The sequence below is a fragment of the Morone saxatilis genome, unplaced genomic scaffold (assembly GCF_004916995.1).
Source record: "Morone saxatilis isolate NCDOM2014 unplaced genomic scaffold, NCSU_SB_2.0 Contig18, whole genome shotgun sequence".
NCBI lineage: Eukaryota > Metazoa > Chordata > Actinopteri > Moronidae > Morone > Morone saxatilis.
In genome coordinates this window covers 2,259,981-2,267,883 of record NW_023339740.1, presented here as the reverse complement: position 1 = coordinate 2,267,883, position 7,903 = coordinate 2,259,981, and positions in this window count along the sequence as shown.

Here is a 7,903-nt window from a genome sequence, read left to right as displayed (position 1 = left end):
CCAGTTTTAATTTAGTATGATTGCAGTTTTGGTTTTCAAGTTTATTTAGTAAAAAAATTCTTTACCAAAAAACCTAAATGATTAATGATATGTATTCACAAACCATGCTCAACAGGAATACACCAACCAAAATTACAAAGATATAGATATCTCAGGGTCTCCACTGCCAAAATAATATACAAAAACCCTAACTAAAGTAGGAAACCATTCTAAGTAGGAAATAAAAGTTCAACTGAGTTATAAGATCAAGCAAAATGACTGTACTTCCCAAATTGCCACAACACAGGAAAAAAAAAACAGGAACAAAATAAATGTAAGAAAACCCCTACAGTGCTTCTTTAAAGTTTCTAAAGTTGAACACTTTTATAAACTAACCGTCACAGGATGGCTAACAGAACATTAGCAAATGACCACAGAGTCAGCTCACTCCATTAGCACACAAACCCAACAAGCAGCTCATAGTCCCAAAAAGGGGAGAAGCACTGGTTCTGGAGGGCTGATATACAGCTCCACTGTCGAGCAGACTTGTGGGTGTGGGTGATCAGGCGCTCAGAGAGGGGCATAGCAGACCTGAAACACACAGAGAGAAAGAGAGCTTTCTTTCCCCAATGCTGCTGTGTGTAACTTGAATTTCGCCTACGGGGGATTAATAAAGGTATCTCTTTATCTTATCTTATCTTAAAAGGATAGGCCGGAAGTCAGTGGATGTAATATCTCTGAACACTCACACAGTGGTTTTGAGTTCAGTTCAATTAAATTTTATTTGTGTAGCACCAAATCATAACAAAAGTTATCTCAGGACACTTTTCAACTCCTTATAAACCACAGTTAAGCTCGCTGATTAGATCTCTTCTCAAGACTGTGTATACTGTAACTTAGTGACATCTTCCTGAACCTACTATTAGCTTTGTTGCATTTTACAAATTACACATTAATCATTACTATTGGAGATTTTTGGAGATTGAGATTTTTAACCTAATTCTCAAACCCACCTTCAACCTGAGCAGAGAGGTCAAATCAGCCAGACTAACTGAAAAGAAGGTGTGGGTGTTCATAGGCCAATACCACCAATTTCATGTGCTGGGTGATATACCAGGTTTAATTTCCCGTATGATACAGTTTCATATACCACCATACATTCAGGCATAGCTGCAACAACTACTGGAACTCTTCAGTAGGCAGTCATATTGTTTGTTATGTTAACTGTTAATTTGTGGCAGTTTATAGTTTAAATGCTATTTCTAAATATATATTTTTTAAGGAAACAATGTTAAAGTTGTTGGCATCTTTTTTTTCACCTATTGGAAGGTAAAAGGAAGGTAAGAGGTACTGTATATCCGAGGGGGCACTCAGGGTCGATGGTTACAACCCAAACCAACTTAGGTTGGTGCTTTTGGATGCCACTATGGTAGGTAAATGCAGCTGGTGCCCCACTGCATCCAGCTGTAATGTCGATTTGCATTTCCATTACCCGTTTAAAAGCACTGAGTTGTGCTGAGTCATGCCTGAGATGAACCACCTCCGTAGTTGAGTCAAAGTGTACCCGACCCGCCTCCAAGCCGGTTTGCAGTGACGTACTTGTAAGACAGCATGATATTTGTTCTTATTCTTTCTGTTGCAATGCTGTTCAAACATCAAATGGTAGCTTCATCTTCTAGATCAATTTAGTTATCCCGTCTTCAATTTTTGACTTACTTAGTACATCCAGCGCAATGCAACAGACTCACAGAACTCAGATCGATCTGTAAAACTAGGCAATGCTGATATATAAATATGAATCAAAATTTTGTTACTGAGTTACCTATTTCTCACTTTAACCAAGCACCGCTTAACTAGTAGTCTCGTCCCCATCATTCAGTGGTCTGGTGGATCCAGATGCGTCCTCGCCAGATTCTGTGTGTCTGCGCCATTATGTGGCTAGGCTGTTAGAGGTCACAAACCAATCAACAACTTAAGATCTCTGCTGGTACATCCTAAAGACAAAAGTCCCCCCAGAAAAGACGACTGGAGGACCTACAGCAGGGCTGTAGCCATTTCATTCTCTTCTACCACTGACATTAGTTCAAAAGCATAAACTGCTTAGTTGAAATATTTGTGAAAGAAGAGGCTGCTTCCTGACTTCTGGGCTACATGTAATGAAAATCATGTTTGTAATTAAGATTACAACGATATATTTCCCCTTATTTTTGGAATACTTGATCTCTGAGTGTCCATGACTCTTGTATTGGAACCATTGCCTTTGGGCGACCAGCTGGAGCATGTAACGGCACAGAGTTCATTTCAAATTTCTATGTATCATATCAAAATTCCAGGGAGCATAGGTTGTACCGTGTTTGTTACTCTAACACTGACCTTGTGTGGAAGGAATCAGAGAGGCTCAGGCATCCAGCTGGGTGTGAGCAGCAGGGAGGCCAGAACACTGAGCTCACTGAGCATGTAATTAGGGAGGAGGTGTGATAAATAAATATGGAAAGACTGCATATCAAAGAATAAAATATTCTGGGAGAACATCCTCAACAGTGATATGTCTTTTATAGTTCCTACATTCAGAAACTTGGTATAAAAGGGAAAACATTTCCCCCTTTTTTTTCAGCAGCATAAGTGAAATTTCTCTCTAGAGCACCAATGCTTTTAAAATGTAAATACTGTGCTTTTGTACTCAAACTGTGTTGAAAAATTATACGCTTCTTTGCCAGGAAGAGAGGTCTGAAATTGGCAGTTGTTTGATACTGAAATAGTTCAGAGGATAAGGTGTGGAGGATATGTAGGTGGACTGGTACTACAAGTTCCTGTTAACTCTGGTCAAGGTTAAATAAGAACCTGAATCACCAAAGCCTTAAGTTTACATCTCATAACCAAGTGTTACTTGGAATAACAGGTGAAAATCAATTTATACTCATATTTCAGAGTTTCTGATCTTCACATAACCCTTAGTGTGTAGCCTATACTTTAAGCTCATATCAAAGCTGGTCAGGCTCTCTGGAAAATGTAAATATTCGATGCATGTATACAATATTGACAGTCAATTGAAAAGTTGTTCCAAAGAGCAGCTCCTGTTTCCCAAAGGATGACTGATTGACTGGCTGGTATCATCTCTGCTGTCGTCATCAGCTGTTTAACCTGTGTTTCTGTTGGACTTGCTTATCGATAAACAGCCAGACCTGGGGTCCTGAGGGGACCTTCTGGAACACCATTTGCTTGCACAAATATTGACCAGAACGCACAGCCACTATCGTCATCAGCTGCGAGCAGGTCAGTGGCATGAGGTTCGCTGAGGAGAGCCGCGAGTGTGGCATGAATAATAGGGTGTTGCAACATGTGTGTGTTTACATACTGATAACCGGTGGCAGAAAGTAACTCAGGACATTTACTACAAGTACTTCAAAAGTGTAAATAGATAAAGTTACCCTTTTACACTTTTTAGGTACTTGTTCACTTGTTCAGTATTTTAATTTTGTGCTGCCTACCTCTACTCCACTACATTTCAGAATCAAGTCAAGTTTTATTTATATAGCCCAAAATGGCAAATTTACCCATTTTCAGTGACTTTGGTGAAACTGGGTCATATGTTATAAAGAAAATGTTTCTGATTCTCTGTCTGATGTCCTCCATTTGCTCCACGTCAACAGTTGAAGGGATTGCGTTAGCTGACTGACATTAGTTGCCTCAGTGAGGCTTCACCATCATCAGCTTATCAATCAGCTGCTTGGCTACTATCTGATTTGTTAGTCTGACTAGTTAGTCAAGGAGGGATCTCTGAGGAGACCAGCCTTTACGGAAGTTTTTTACAGGACCAGCAAACCTCCTAAGTGGAAATCTTTTATAATAATATTATAATCTTTATTTATAGCTTTTCAAAATCCACGTTACAAAAGGTCTTAGCAAAAGCAAAAAATTAAACAGACACGTCATAAAATCTTCTGTTTTTAAACAGTACCAGTAACCAAGGTAGGAAAAGGCAGTTCAAAGAAAATTAAAACTCAAGGAAAGTATGTTTTAATAAGGGACTTAAAGGAGATCACTGGCAATCAGCCAACATTACCACCTCAGGCCAACTGTTCCAGCCCCCAGGCCCCTGACTGCACGCTCTGTCCCCTTTGGTGATTGGATGCTGCACCAACTGTAGGTCTGATTAAGAATCATAAATAACTTAATCATTTATTTATTTATTAGATTAGATTTTTCTCTTCATGATCTGAAAACTATTATATTCTGGTAGAGAAAAAGTCTGTTGTTTTTCATTTTAACTGCCTACCATCATTTCATCTGTCGTTGAGTTAGATACTGCAGTTTGATGTATTTACATAATATTCTGCTTTGGGCCCCTCATTCATTTAGAGTCCCCCACCCCTCAAGAGGTGCCTCAATTTGTAAGGAAGCAGGCATTGTGGGCCGTAGACTAATGGGCTTCATCTAGAACTGTGGAAAACAAGGTGCTTAACATATGAGAACTACATTGAAACATCTCCCTGCAAACAGTGAGACGACTGTCGTTTTTTTCTTGAATGAATGAAGCTCACAGAGGCGTGTTTTCATGTCTTTGCAAGCAGAACTGTCAGGTATTTTAGCTGTTGATGTCTTCATGGAACAAACTGTGGCATAACTCTATAGTAAATGCACACAGCAGTGTCGCAGAATTAACACTTGACAAACAAGTAAAATGTAAGGATGGGTGGAGTGATGATTTGATACTCACAAGCTACTAATTTTGTATGGATTCCTTTAAGATAATATAGGTAGTTACAAAATGTGGGTTGCTGCATTACTTCCAAACATTTTCAGTACTTTTATATAACATTTAAGCCAAGAATCAGCCCTGACATAATCAGCTGGCCTGTGTCACATGACTGTGGAAAATGATGTGACATAAGCACTGAACGTGCAGAGACGTACATCCACATCAAACAGCACAAACTAACACTAAAATTTTTTATTAAATTGTACTCACTCAATAGGCCTCACTGCCACCGTTGATTCTCTAGCTTTCTCTCTCGTTTAAGTCCCACAGTTCAACAAAAGAATATTCCCAGCAATAAACTCAGAAGGGCTGTGACAATCACCTGCTCTCATATGCCATCTCCACACCTATCTCCCTCCTGAAGGCAAAACCCCAAACAGAACAATCAGAAATATGTTTAATAAAATCTCAAACACAATTATTTCTTATAGAAACCCCATCCTCTATTCAGAAGTTATGAACTAAATATTTAAAATTCCCTTAAACGCTAAGCAAAATCTGTTTAAGAGTGTATCCATCCAGTGACCTGTTTTGAAATGAAACTACTTATTTTTCCCGTGTATGTATTCTGAAGTTTTATGGGTGGATGTACATAACTGACTTTGTCCAAAGGTTTTTCAACTTGACATCTTGTCTCATGACTCATGGTCATGCACAATAGCAAAGATTACTTTCTGGTTAACAACATTCATATTCTTGGGAAATGCTATCTGCACATATCCAAGTATAGGTTCAGTAATGAGATTATTTCTTATAAAGTCATAAAGAGTAAAAATGCAGTGAACCTTTTTAGTATAGAGGAATATGATTTGCAAAAAAAGCCCTATACCTTGCATTTATCTACTTTTACTTTATTTTTTTATTAATATTATTTCAGTCTCATGTCTGTTGTGGTTTGTCTTTTTTCTGAGTTTCTGAGCACCTGATGATGTAGGTTTGAGCCATGATGTTTGTACATTCAAATGAACGTTAACCACGTCCACCTCCACATATTCATATTATACTTTTCTAATAAATTATTATTAATGGATAAAAATAAGTGTAATGACCATTATTTTGAAAAGTGACATTAAAGAAATGATCGGTATTGGTATCATTAACATTGTAACAGAAATTATAGGTATCATATAAAATTTTTAAACTTTGCTGTCGCCCATCCTCAATACAAGATATTAAATCTTCAGTTAGGGAGAAATATATTTCTTCTTCTGAGCAGAGCTGCTAAATGATGCCACGAATCCAACAACTAAGATAAGCTAGGTTAAGCTAACTGTCCCTTGTGATCAAAGCTGAAATAGTCCTAAATATAAAATATAATTCAATTTGACATAGTTTATGAAAAACATGTAGCCTCTGAAACAGTCTTTATATCCCAAGGAGCACTGAACCTCTCCACTGCTGACATTCAATGGAAAGACTGATGAAATTAAATTTAATAGACCCTTTTAACAGCAGCCATTTTGACATGAAATAGTAGGGTAAACAAAAAATATCATTACCAATGACACTAATTAAGGTTCTGTTCTATTTAGTGTAGCGGAGCATTTCCAGTGAATCAGCATGCACAGTAGATGCACCCTGACTCTATTTGACCTGAATGGAATGGAACCTTAATTAAATAATGAATTAATAATCTTCACTAGACTGGTTTCTGTGTAATTGTTTTTACTGTAAGTGTAATGTCTCTCTGATTTACAATTGTCATCATCAGGAACCATTACATTATCAAACTTTACTATCTCATTGTGGAAAAATACAGTCAAACTGCTGTTTCATTTTGTTATTGCATAACCTTTGGCTGTTTGGGATAACTGAAAAGTGTTTCCAAGGAATATTTCAGACTGTATTCTCCAAAGAGAACATGCTGCACCAGTAATGCACATTCCTCATATGGAAATCTTTATCATCATTTTGGCCCTTGTTGTATTCTTTTAAATGTAATTGAAGACATAAACTGTTGTGCTGTTCCCTGAGTTCCTATGTGGATGAGTGGTTCGTTTAAAGCAGGGGCATTCCTATCAGAAACATATGTTACTGTTTGGGAGCTACTTATACTAACCCCCCGCCCACACACACACACACACACACACACACACACACCATCTCCATAATTTTTTTTTCCACAATGACAAGGACGATCTGATATTTCAGGACAGTTATATAAAACTCTGTGGGTTGACGACATGTACAAAATCAGAAGTGTACACTAAAACCCAGATTTTATCTGTTATTCCATTACATTCATATCAGCTTCCCACCCACAGACACTACCTCTGTGTGTTGCGACGAAGCCCCAGGAGGCCAATGTTGGGGAAGCTACTTTGAAACTGTAGAGATGCTGCAAACCACTGTTGACTGGAAGTAGTTAAGCTACGCCACACCACACTTTTGTTAAAGTAGTAAGCTACAAGCTGCTCATAAAAAAACAACAATACAAGGGCGTAGGTTTGGTTTGGTCTTTGTTGCTGGACAGCCAAAATGCACAGATATGAACTGTATGTGTGCACTTGACACCCACACCCACACAAGCTTGACTCTGCAAAATAATGACTGTATCCAATATGTCACAGCCTAAATCTGAGACAGAATGGAATATTTAACCAATAAATGAATGGCCAAATAAATACATGATATCCATATTAGCATATGAATTAGGATATTGATATCCTAATCTTTTTTTGGGGGGTGACAGCTGAAGAGTGACAGGAAAGGGAGGAGTGAGAGAGGGGATGACATGCAGCAAAGAGCCACAGGTTGGAGTTGAACCCATTGCTGCTGCAGCAAGGACTCACCCTTGGTTTTTAGTGATGTACAAGCTTTCCCTTGCACCATCAGGTGCCCGGACATAGCCCTGCCAAACCTTATTTGGACATTAGATTCATTTTGTCCTCGGTTTGGCACGATCATTTTCCTGTAATAGTGCCAATGCTGCTTTTGTAGAGTTACAGACTCATTAAGAAACCAGTTTATGTTGTGAGTTATATGATCTTATTGATTTATGAGTAACAAAAGAGCAGGTTTTCAAATGTATGATCTGATATTCACATTAGTCTCTGGACAGTGATATATGATTTGGTGATACTATTCAAACCTGAGTATGTGTTATATGGCTCTTTGTTGAGATATGCTGTATGACACCAGTGGCGGCTCCAGAGATTTTCTGTT